At 44.4% G+C, this 13,482-nt stretch overlaps 1 protein-coding gene across 1 annotated transcript in view; it reads right to left on the reverse strand.

Moving 5' to 3' along the window:
* The window catches only part of LOC124605717 (cationic amino acid transporter 2-like), a 402,039-nt gene that overhangs the window by 147,975 nt on the left and 240,582 nt on the right, over positions 1 to 13,482 (reverse strand). The window lies entirely within an intron of this gene.

Below are 13,482 nucleotides of genomic sequence, written 5' to 3' on the forward strand. Positions count from 1 at the left end.
CACAGGTCAAACATTGCTGCTATGTGTTTGTATCTTTCATTGTACGAGACATTCTCCGTTACTATCATTTTATACGACTAATGCGAGCACAGTATAATTTCTGAACCATGATAGGATATGATAGTGCACGCTATAAACCTCTGGAAAGCTATATTGTGCTTCTATCATAAAGAATCGATGTTTTAAGGAAGCAGTTTTTTCATTTTACAGTTTGTCATCATAGTTTATCATAGAGAAACTTGCGTTGGAACTATATTTCTTGCATTGGAATGTTAACAGCGTTGCATTCCACACGACCAATAGTCGGAAACCGCACCGCTCTAACATTTTAGCCGAGTGGTCTAGGCCGCTGCAGTTATGGACAGTGCGGCTGATCCCGGCGGAGGTTCGAGTCCTCCCTCGGGCATGGGTGTGTGTGTGTGTCCTTAGGATAATTTAGGTTAAGTAGTGTGTAAGCTTAGGAACTGATGACCTTAGCAATTAAGTCCCATAAGATTTCACACACATTTGAACATTTTGAGCTCTAACATTATAGTATGTTTTAAGTGCAGAACAGCGTACTGTAAAAGTGCATGTGTTTATGTTCTCTCTTACCAATAACTTCTTGGTGCTGACCGCTGACACTAGGGCAACTGAAAAAGAATTGATAGCGTAGTCGATTTATGTAAAACGCTTTAGACTGCATTCATCTGAAGCTCCATAATTCATGAAAGCCACGCGTTACTTCTTCATAACTATCTGTTATATCATCACAACACTTCCACATCTGCCACATCTACTATACATCGACAGAGGTGCTAACCTCCGCGACATGTGCACGTCTGGAAAGATCTTGTGCACTTGGATGGGCGTAGTAAGAAAGATTAGTGCAGAATGCTCACTCTGTTCCTTAACCAGACGTGGAATGTAGCAGTCTACTTCTGGTCAGTTGCAGATTAATTCGGTGGCAGTGTTGCAGAGAAGGTTCGTCAAAAAGAATGTGAGGTTATATTTCAGTCTCTAAAAAAAATGGCTCTGAGCACTATGCGACTTAACTTCTGAGGTCATCAGTCGCCTAGAACTTAGAACTAATTAAACCTAACTAACCTAAGGACATCACACACATCCTTGCCCGAGGCAGGATTCGAACCTGCGACCGTAGCGGTCGCTCGGTTCCAGACTGTAGCGCTTAGAACCGCACGGCCACTCCGGCCGGCAGATGGATAAAGAGTCTTGGTGGAGGGGCAACACCTTCTGGGGATGGCTAACACCAAAACAGTGATTGCGTACACGACTGCAGTATGAGGAATCAGTCGAAACGGAGCACCAAGACATCTGCTACCCTGTCGCTGTGAAGGATGAGTTTAAATGTAGAAGTCATCAATCAGCTTCAGACAGCTGTTTGGACACGCTCCACAGTGCCACAAAACTCTTGCAGTTTCCTTGTGTTGTGACTGTCTTTCTTCAATCAGTGTGTGTGTGTGTGTGTGTGTGTGTGTGTGTGTGTGTGTGTGTGTGTGTGTGTGTGTGTGTGTGTGTGTGTGTTTGTTTTGGAAGCAGCAGCAACATGATTTACACCTTGTGATGTCCAGTTTGCTGAGAGAGCCAATGGATCAAAACATGTTAATTTCAATTTAGAACCTGACACAGACCTCGAAGTCATGGAGGAAAAACAAAACGTGTGGTGGTGTACAAAGCTGTAGTCACACACTTTTTGACCATGATACAGCAGATAAAGTATCAAACAACAAAACAGGCACCATCTCTTGCGACTGATAGTCTGGAGGATATGGTCCTCCTACAGTACGGGCAATGAAATTTTACACTGGTTTGTGCAGGTGACTTCGATCACTGGTCATCTGCTCCAGTGAATGAGTACCTACATATTTAATAGGATCACCACATATGCTTGATGCCAGACACAGATTGTATTTGTTTTCGATATGAATATATCGAGTTCTCTATCAGATGAAGTTAGCGAATTTGTTTTTTTTTTTTACAGGGTGTTGCGTGGGAACTAACTTACTTAAAAACAAAACAAAAATCAGAGAGTGTTATAGACATCAATTTAATTCTTTTTTTCTCTACAAAAAGTAACATGTAAAGTTTGTTCCATTAAGCTTCGAAAATGATACCATGAAGGTGGCCTCCATTATGCTCAATGCATTTGGTGAGTCGAAATCGGAAGTTTCGGTCCACTTTTTCCAACATGTCTCTGTCGATGTTGGCAACAGCAACACGAAATTGTTCCGTAGCTCAGCCAGGGTCTGTGGACGATTGGTGTACACGAAGGATTTGAGATAGCGCCATGAGAAAAAGTCGCATGGCACTAAATCTGGCGAGCGTGCTTCCCACTGGAGATCACCCCTCAAAGAGAAGAGACAGTCAGGGAAGTGTCCGCGCAACATGGTCATCGATGTTCGTGACGTGTGAGTTTTGGCGCCATCTTATTGGAAAGAGACAGCAACCACATCAATTTCTTCAAATTCTGGAAGAAAAATCTGTTCAATCATCTGACCATAATGCTCAGAAGTGACCATCACTGCCTTATCGTTCTCTTTGAAAATCCATGGTCAATAATGCCAACTTTAGATAGCGCACACCAAACTGTCACACGTTCTGTACGCAGGGGCTGTTCAAGACGTTCTCGGGGGTTCGTGCCACTCCAATACAGCATATTTTGATTATTCACACAGCCATACAAATGAAAATGTGCCTCATCGCTGTGGAACACTAAGGCGTCATGAGGCAGCTCATTGATCAAGGCTTCACAAGCCTTTTTCCGTGAAACAATACACGATGATGATGAGTTGGGTTGAGGGGGCGCTCGACATTACGGTCATCAGCGCCCTGACGAAAAATCAACATGAAGTCTCATGGGTGGGGACGAAGGCTGTCCCCACATGCAGAGCAGTTTATTACTAAAGTCGGCCGCCCTTCCCCACCAGTTTAGGGATGAGGCCTGATAGTTCACAAAATTTCACCACTCTGTTAACACTGGTATCGGTATCTGCGAGCACGGTGGGCAGATCTCCAGCAACACCAAGGGCTGCCCTATTATCAGTATGCAGGACACACGTAGCCACAATATGCTGAACTGAAAGCGGCACGCCACAAACTTCACAGAAAGGTGATATGTAAACAGGCAGAAAATAGCGCTGTGGTCAGCAACGCCTATATAAGACAATGAGTGAGTGACGCAGTTGTTAGATTGGTTATCCTGCTACAATGACCGGTTATCAAGATTTACGGGAGTTTGAACGTGGTGTTACAGTCGGCGCACGAGCGATGGGACACAGCATTTTCGAGGTCGTGATGAAGTGGGGACGCTCCCATACGACGATTTGACGAATGTGCCGTCAATATCAGGAATCTGGTAAAACATCAAATCTCCGACATGGCTGTGACAGGAAAAAGCTCCTACAAAAGCAGGACCAACGACGACTATAGAGAATCGTTCAACGTGACAAAAGTGCAACCCTTCCGCAAATTCCTGCCGATTTCAACGCTGGACCATCAAGAAGTGTCAGCGTGCGAACCATTCAATGAAACATCATCGATATGGGCTTTCAGAGCTGAAGGCTGACTCGTGTATCCTTAATGACTGCACGACACAAAGCTTTATGCCTCGCCTGGACCCGTCAACACTGACAGTGCACTGATGATGACTGGAAACTTTACCTGGTCGGATGAACCTCGCTTCAAATCGTATCGAGCGGATGGAAATGTGTGGGTATGGAGACAACCTCATGAATCCCTGGACTCTGCATGTCAGCAGGGGACTGTTCAAGATGGTGTTGGGCATGTGCAGTTGGATTGATGTGGGACACATGATAAGTCTAGATAAGACTTTGACAGATGACACACATGTAAGCATCCGGTCTGATCACCTGCATCCCCTCATGTCCATTGTGTATTCTGAGGGACTTGGGCAATTCCAACAGAACAATGCGACATTCCACACGTCCAGAATTGCTACAGAGTGACTCCAGGAACACCCTTCTGAGTTTCAACATTTCCACTAGCCACCAAACTCCCTAGATACGAACACTGTTGAGCACATCTGGAATGCCTTGCAACATGCTGTTCGAGCGAGATCTCCACCTCTTCATACTCTTACGGATTTACGGACAGTCCTGCAGGATTCATGGTGTCATTTCCCTCCAGCACTACTACAGACATTAGTCGAGATCATACAACGTCGTGTCGCGGAACTGATGCGTGCTCGTGGGGACCCTGCACGATATTAGAAAGGTGTACCAGTCTCCTTGGCTCTTCGGTGTACATGTGGCTGGTTTCCTAGGACGTCTCTATCTGGGGTGCAAGGTGCATGGTGGCTGTAGCCTGTACCTGGAACGACTGACATTTCTGGCTTGTGGCAGGAGCTGTCCGAAGTGGATGGGCTTGAGTACAAAAATTAGAATGCAGCTGGCCTAATCATGTCGCCCTATAGGCAGTTGAATTGTGAACTAACACTCAGTATGTGTTTGACAGCCTTCGTGGTCGCATGCGTTCTCTGTCGAAATTTGAGAAGATTCAATACGGGCGTGTGTTTGCACGGTCAATTATTCCCCCTCATGCAATTGTCCAATTAACTGTTTCTAGATACTTTCGTCTGTATTTGGTTGAGAGAAGATTGATTGTGATGTGTGTGTTTGCATCTAGATGGTGAAAGACAGATGAAAGAAACGTCTGTTGGTTCTCTGGACATGAGAAACACCTTAGTTGACTTTGCAAAGTACGAGTATGATTTGGAATCTTATATCACTGACATCAGTATTCGTTAAAAAAATACGAATAGAACTACCAGTTTCCTCTATTTATTCGAGCTTTTACAGAAGCTCTCGCAAACGAGATAAGTTTCTAGTTACTCAGTGGTTTGCAGCACGTTCCACCTCGCTAAGGTTTCGGGTTTCTAGAGAAATCATTTGCACTCTTTATCTGTGTAACTATACTGTGCAGGCGATCGGTAGGCTACTGCTATGTGCTTGATATCGGGAACTATCGCGTAAAAGGTATGATAAACTGGCGAGCCATGTGAAAATGCATATGTTCTTGTAATCTCACGAGTACGGAGTGGCTGTAGAAAGCATGGCAGCGCCCAAGCAAGCAGATAGGGGCCAGAATCAGCAGCGCGTTTGTGCCGATGGGAACCAGCCCAGCCTTCGTATACGTTCGGAGAGTGACAGTAGTCCAGCGAGGGTGCTCTCATCGCCCGTCAGGGCATCGTATGCGGGGGCAGTTGACTCGTGACCGTTGCCCGCAGTGGATGACCGACCGACCTCGCGGGAAGTATCGGGTGCTGCTTTTTTTTCTTTCTTTCTTTTGTCTGTCTTAGCGGTATATTACGACTGTCTGGTGCCCGATAGCTATATGCAAGATGCAGAAGTGATGATTTTGTATGGTGCAGGATACGAATTGTGTTTACTACACTGATGTGGTATGTGGTCATACAGCCAGCTTGGAGATCGATTTTACGCTGAAAAATTGAAACTTTCCTCGACAGTAGCAGAGCAGTGTAATTGAGGAAGTGTCTTTGGCGATAGTTTCCGCATTCCATTTTCTGTAGACCTCTTTTGCAGGGTTTAACTATCAGCGGAACATGACTGCTGTATTTTTTTATCTCCACAAAATAGTATTGCTGCTGAAAGTCTCGTAATTTGTCTTTCTGCAGAAAACGACGGACAGTACTGCACAGCGGCGGCGGCAGCGGCGGCAGCAGCAGCAGCAGCAGCAGCAGCAGTTTGGCTGGTTAATTCAGTAAGAACCAAGCAGAATGCCCCAATCACAATAAATTCCATGACGTCAGAATGTCACAAGACATCCTTTGTATGGGGCACAGGAGCCTCTACAGACTGCTTCGAACAAGATGGGGGGCAATGTATCAACGGGAAGTTTTGTGACGTCTGGGAATCACTTGATGTCTTCTTTGTTCAATGTTCAGACACACGTCCAAGCAGACCATCCTCCTCTGGTTACGTCAGGCAGGATGCTGCCCCTCACCCGCCATTGTGGCTTTAGAGCATCTCCAGACCAGCAGCTGTAAGATGTCGAAAATTCCCCGAAAAAAGTCCAGCCATTTTTCTCGTCTGTAGGACAGTGCTTCGAAATTTTTGTGTGTGTACTTGTTCTGATTTTCCCGTCGTGCTTTACACCAGTGTGTGCTTCAAGAAGTGAGGAAAATAACGTCCCTGACTCCAGCAGAAGCTAATATAAACTAAGCCCACTTACCGTTTCGGAAACCGATGGTGCAAAATGAGATTTGCAGCTAATACCGGTTTCGGGATGTTTCCCACAAAACCGTGTGAAGCGTCTCAGGAAGGTTTCACCAGTGTGCAGCGATCTTTTAGGGTGCATGTTCGTGTGTGGCGGTATACACCGCAAAATTGACGCAAACTACTGTAGAGCGATCTTTTTTGAAAGTATATTTAGAGACTTATTCAGTCGGATTCGCTAACTCCTGAAGCAGAAACCGCTCAAAGACAAGTGTATTTCTCACAAAAGCGCGCGAAGTGTGTCTGGGATCGTTTCACAAGCGTATCGCTATCTCTTTGAGTCCGTGTTCAAGGGTGGCAGTGGTGGTATTCCTCGGAATGAAAAGTGTGATTGTCTTAAACACACACACACACACACACACACACACACACACACACACACAAATTGTGCAGGGGTGCATTTAGTTCCTGTAATATATTCAAGTTATGTATGTTACAAAATTCCGCACATTGCTTAAACACCAGAGGTAGTAAGTTCCGAAGCAGTTCGTGTTCAGCGATAAAGGATATTCGCGTGCCAGGGATGGAAAGGAGTAAGTACGCGACCGCTCCTGTGGCTACTGCGTGGCGGTGCCGTGAAACTGGAGCGTAGCCTCTCTTCCAGCGGACGCGGAAGAGACTGGGGCGAACGTCTTGCCTCTTGCGCTTCGGAAGACTGACTGGACTTTTATCGAATGCTCTATAGCTACGGCAAGCATTTATCAGTATGAGTTGTGAAGTGTAACTTTGTCCAACCCTGCTGCTTATTCATTATTTCATTAAGCGTGTTCGTCTTCATCAAATGTCATTGCTATCAACACAGTCCTCAGCTGCATAGTTACAACTAATATACCTTTTAAACTACTACTTCTCCAGCACAGACATCTCATCTACTGAACAAAGTAAGCAATTACGTCCATCCTCCCAGTCCAACAGCTGGACATAAACTGAGCCCTTTCCCGTAATTTTTTCCCTAGCCCGCTTTCTTGGATTACATCACGGAAGGAGAGAGGGGGAGGGCCGATAGCGCCCTCTGGTGGCGGTGTTGTGAACTAGGTCAGTTAGACACTGGACATCATTGTGAACACACTGGATGGAGCTACTGTTTGTGACAGCTCAAATTGTTTAAACAAACAATGCATACAAAATAAAGACTTATTTCCATCATATATGGTAGCCTATCACAGACAGTCTTTTTCCCACCAATTTCCACATGAGAGAGAGGAGAGTGGGAGGTAAGTGGGGTGGGGAGGGAAGGGGGGGTTAGGTTAATGGAGGTAGCCCAGTTGACCTATTTTCCCGCCAAAACTTGAAATTCCCCCCATGTCGTCACTGTGACACATCTGTGACAGGCATCTTAGTTCCACCATCTTGAATAAATTTGGCAACAGTGCAGATTGAGGGTGCATTATGGTATACTTTAATCACAGTGGCATGCGGACAGTTTACAAACTTGGCTTTCGGGCCAAAGATGGAAGCATTTCCGTAATGGCTAATGGTCATACACTTTCGAACGTCAGGTAAATCACTCCATTTCAGTATAACGGCAACGATTGCACTGTTTTCCGTGTCCCCTGTCACGCTTTATACACGCTCCACTGCCAGTGCTGCCACCTGCCAACTACGACTGGTTATTGCACGTTAACGTCGAACATGGGTGGTGGTCACATTAATATGACTGGACTGTATACAATGTACTGTCAAATGAAAACGAATGAGATCGAAAGCAATTAGGTAAACTGTTTATTGGAATGGAATTTCGCCTTATCAAGAACCCTTTTTAGTTTTGATTTCGCCCAAACTTGTTTGATCACTTTTTGTGCTATCTGAAATGGGTTTGTTTGTTTATTTATTTTACTTCTCAGAAGAAGCTACTGGTGCCTTGCATAAGGCGGAAATCCTCTCCAATTTTCTTAGCAAGCACGGAAAAAAGAAGAGCTGCAACATTCACAAGATGATCATAAACTGTTTATTATTTAGAAACTAATCCCCATGACCGTCAATCCATTTATACCACTGTGAGACAAGATGAGTGAATCCATATGCACACATTCTTGGTATCTTCAATGTGATTTCCATATCTTTGGAGCCCTGAAGAAGGACATTCGTGGCCGTCGAGTTGCTTCAGACTAAGAGGTGCGTGGCTCAGTACAACCGCGGTTCTGTAGGCAACCGTGAACAGTTTTGCATGAAGGAATTTACCCTCTTGTCTCATAGGAGGCTGAATGTGTAAACAGTTCTTGCTGTTACTTACAACTTACTCGCTTATCAAACAGTTTCCTACTTGTTTCCCTTATTTTACTACGTCTGTCCCCTCAGGGACACATCCATGTCCGAAGAAACAGACACTGATGAAGATCCGCGGGCACATTAGTTACTACGAAATTTATTCGCTTTTTGCGAATTCTTTGACATCATCTGTATCAGGTATAGATATATTACCTGTTAACACACACGGAAATTTGCTCCAGACCGGGACCCGAACCCAGATTTCCTGCTTACCGGGATCGGTCACCCTAACCTTTTCGGATGTGTCTACATGCTTCCCGGACCGTACCAAACCTCCATAAGCCACACTGTCTACAGCGCCTAATGCTCACAACACTAGTTATTTTCCCTAATAGGGAGATTTCAACGTTATAATCGTCGTTTAGTCTATCTAGGCTCTCAATAGTTTACAATGTCTCTTTTTTCAGACAAGGCATATGGAAGTCTGGATTGGTCCAGGGAGCGTGAGTGGATGGCCAAAGTGGTTAAGGTGACCACTCACGATAAGAGGGAAATTTGCTGCCGAGTTCCGGCCCGGCACAAACTGCCATGTGTCGCTAGTACGTGGTACATCTATACTCGATACAGACCATGTCAAAGAATTCACAATCAGCAAATAAATTTCGTAATACTTTTTTTCCATATGTATATTTTACATTTGACTGCTCCTTATATTTTCAGTTCTAGTGTGGTGCCACAGTCTCCAGTGATTGGATATAAAACTTTATAATTACATGAATTTAAAAAAATTCATTTGAAGCTAAAAATTCAGTGCGCAAATTGGCGTATCAGTTTTGTGTGTTCTGTGAGGGCTGCTGATAGAGTACAAATAGGTAATGGTGATGATACATATGGATGCATTTTTCCCTGATTTTGGTGTGTCAATATATAATTACATCATAAATTTACTAATTATCGCCAATATTGTATCGCAGCTTATCGATACTGCCGGAATCGGTGCGACGCATATTCGTGTGGGCGCAGCGACCGGCGCTTTGAACATCGCCGTCAATGAAGATCGCCATGACGACGTTATAAAACGCTGGCATCGTGCACCTTGTTTCTAGTCGAGATTACCTCCGCGGCCTAACGTAACACCGAGTTGTTGATAATTAGCTCTACCAGCAAACAGTCTGTGAACTTAGACACGCCCGTGTCGTGCCTCTTAACAGCTAGCCGCGGCTGCCTCAGGTTGTCGACAGTGCAGCATTTCTTCATCCGCTAGTTGAGTACAATACATTTATTTAAAGTGCGCTTGTTCAAATAATCTTCCGCGTGCCTGTGCAGATTTCTAAGGCGACAGATCCCCTCTGCTACCTTTCCACTCATTTATCATTAGCAGCGAGGACGTAACATCTGGCTCCTCGGACGCTAAAGTTTACCGACTCTCATCAATACAAATTTGGTGATTCGCGTTAAAAGTAGTCTTTGTAGGAATTTTAACACTTTCATGTGAAGGCATGTTTGGCAACTTAACGTTCTCCAGGGCTTCTACCAAAACTGCTGCAAAAGATACACTTAGGTTGATCCTAAAAAGTAGTTCCTGAGTGCTGAGGCTTCAGAAGCTCGTAAAGGTTGCAGCTTTCAGCGAGCAACAATTCAATTCAACGATCTTGTAGCTCAGTAATCCAGGAACACTATTATTAAACATTACGATGACAGCTTGAAAGTACGACCAGAATATAACCACTAAGTCATCTAAACAGCCATTGAGATGTTGCTAAGAGATCTGCTACCGTCATATCATTTGAGAGATACTCCCCCTCGCTCTCCCCCCCCCTCCCTATCTCTCTCTCTCTCTCTCTCTCTCTCTCTCTCTCTCTCTCTCTCTCATGCGATTTTCTGTTGCTTACCGAGCAGTGATTTCCGCTCCAACTGATCCAGTAACCCGTAATGTTGAAAATTTTAAGCACAATTTGCCATTGACTTCCACGCTATCACATTACGAATAACTGAACGAGCTTGTAACGTCTCTTTAGTAGAGGGCGTTTTCAACACATCTGTGTCTCTCTATAACTTCTTACGTGTCCTTTGGTTCTATTAGTAGTTCAATGATGATCGCAGTGATTAGGCGAGTGGCAAAGATTAATTTCGAGATGTAGCTGGGAAGCTGTATGGCAGCTGCTCATGTAATAAGAACAGACAGCAATGAGTTGAGACACATGACACTAGGTATAGCAGCAGGTCATCTTTGGTCCATTAGTAGTATGCTAGGAAAATATAGTCAGTCAGCAAAGGAGGCCGCTTTCAAAATGCTTGCGAAACCCATCCCAGATTATCGCACAGTGTGTAGCGCTGATCGGGGGATTGAACACATTCAGAGAAAAGCAGCACGAGTTATCACAGGTTTGTTTAACCCACGGCCCGAAGATAGGCGCCAATTATCCTGCAGAGACCTACTCACGAAGTTTCAAGAAACAGTAGTAACTGAAGAATCTACAGGGTGGTTATAATTAAACTTCCGCCACTTCATCAAGCGTAGACGGGAAACTGTATACAGTATGGGTACCTAACTTTATAGGAATGATGTTCAGAGTGTGTGCTGCAAGATTTGCGTTGCCAGTAGTGTTAGCATCACAACTTGCCGTTGGGGGTCAGTATCGGTACAGCGATGTACGGTTCAAACACAAGCATCAGTACGCAGTACAGTTACAGACAGTCAATATGGCTCTGGGCAAGGTGAACAGTGCTTTATTCGTAAAGCCGTTCTATCGAAACAGCAATAGTGATTCTTGAAATTTTCTCGGCGTAATGGGTATTCTATGAAGTTTCGAGCTTTCAGCCGGATTATATAGACTTCTTGCCACGATATTTCAGCTGACAAACAGTCAGCCATATTCACCAGATAAGCGTTGTGCAGAGGAGACTGGTAGTGCAAGTAATCTCCCGCAAGCTTACAAAGACTTGTGCTCTTCTAGGTGATCTGGGCTTACGGAGGGCTGGCATCTACAGAACACCTCACCAGTGTGGCAGAGCGTACATTGGTCAGACAACGTGCTCAGTGAGTGAAAGATGCGTTGAACATGAACGCCACACTCGCCTTTCGCTGTCCATTAAGTTATCCATAACCGAGTATTTTACCTCTACAAGATACCCCAGAGATTATTCTGCCACGGAAGTCTTGGCTTCAACGAGATCCACCTGGGACTCAACTGTTAAGAAACCAGGTATCTTATTAATCGTGATGGCGGCTTTCAACTGGATAAGAAAGCACACCCGGCGGTGTGTTTGATTTCTTCAAAAACAAAACATTTTATGACTAGTGACGCGTCTTGTGACAGCTCATTTTATTAATTCAGACATCTGAATTTTAATAGACCGAGTGCGATTTCCCACAGAGAGCACGTATGACGTATCACCATTACGCATGCGCCTTCGCGCCACAGCTGGAGCAATATTCGAAGAGGGCGCCCATGTACCTGCTGCCTTTGCGCATGCGTCTCCGCGCCAGTTTTTGGTACAAAGCAATCTCCAGTGGAAAACACTGACCTGAAGATGGCTGAATAACTGTCAACCAAAATACCGTGGTAAGAAGTCGACGTAATCAGGTTGCAATCCTGATAGTTCATAGCCACTCTCCACTAGTGTCGACGAATTAAAGAAATACAGAGAAGTCCTTTCCGCACCTCGGTTGAAGAACACGATTCCGCAGTTCCAATTAAGTGACGATTTGGGAATTGCTCCTGGGAGTTGCATCACAAATTATTGAAGAAGTTACTGTTGCCGTGACAGACTGCTGGATGCAATGTGCAATCTTCAAGGAGCGCACGAGCTATCACGACAGCTGAACATTCCACGGCGCACCGTACGAAAAGTGCTGCCATTAATTGTGAAATGCTATCGCTAGTGCAATTCCAGGCTATCGAGGATGCAATTGGTCGGCACATTGAGCGAGGTTGGTAAGCTAGAATGTAAACATGGAACGCAATTAACAAATGTTACTATCTCATATGAAAATCTAAATTTGTTTCTTTCATTGCTTTCTTCATTATTTCTCTTCCACGCTTTCTTACAAATGTTCCCGCGAAATTTCATTGTCCTACGATCACTTGTTTTTCGTGGAGACGGAAGTTTAATTATAACGAACCTGTACAATTATGCTACAGTCCCCAAATACCGTTCACACAAATATAAAGTTACATTAATTACGAGGGGTGTTTAAAAAGTCCGTGCAAAAATAAAAACTACTTACGTGTTTGAGGTAAACCTTTTTTATTTTTCGACATAGTCTCCTTTTAAACTCATACACTTCGTCCAACGCTGTTCTAATTTATTGATCCCTTCCGAATAATAGGAATTGTCCAAGTCTGCAAAATAGCTATTAGTTCCTGCAATCGTTTCAATAAAGTCTTTGTCCCACCAGCCATTTCTTCAAATTGGAGAACAAATAGTAGTCTGACGAAGCCAAGTCTGGAGAATAGGGGGATGTGAAATGAGTTGGTATCCTATTTCCAATAATTTTGCGATTAAAACTGCTGAAGTGTGTGCCAGTGCATTGTCGTGATGGAAAAGGACTTTTTTGCTGTCCAATCGCCGGCGTTTTTCCTGCAGCTCGGCTTTCAAACGGTCCAATAACGATGAATAATATGCACCTGTAATAGTTTTACCCTTTTCCAGATAGTCGATGAGGATTATCCCTTGCGAATCCCAAAAGACAGTCCCCACAACCTTTCTGGTCTTCGCCTTTTTTGGTGCAGATTCTCCCTTGGTAACCCATTGTTTAGATTGATGTTTGGTCTCAGGAGTATAGTAATGTATCCATGTTTCATCCATAGTGACGAAATGATGCTTGAAGTCCTGTGGATTCTTCCTGAACAGCTGCAAACCATCCTTGCAACGTTTAGCACGATTCAGTCTATGGTCAAGCGTGAGAAATCGCGGAACCCATCTTACGGATAGCTTTATCATGTCCAAATGTTTATGCAAAATGTTACGTACCCGTTCATTCGAGTTGCCCACAGAACTAGCAATCTCACGCACC

The sequence above is a fragment of the Schistocerca americana genome, chromosome 3, assembly GCF_021461395.2.
Source record: "Schistocerca americana isolate TAMUIC-IGC-003095 chromosome 3, iqSchAmer2.1, whole genome shotgun sequence".
NCBI lineage: Eukaryota > Metazoa > Arthropoda > Insecta > Orthoptera > Acrididae > Schistocerca > Schistocerca americana.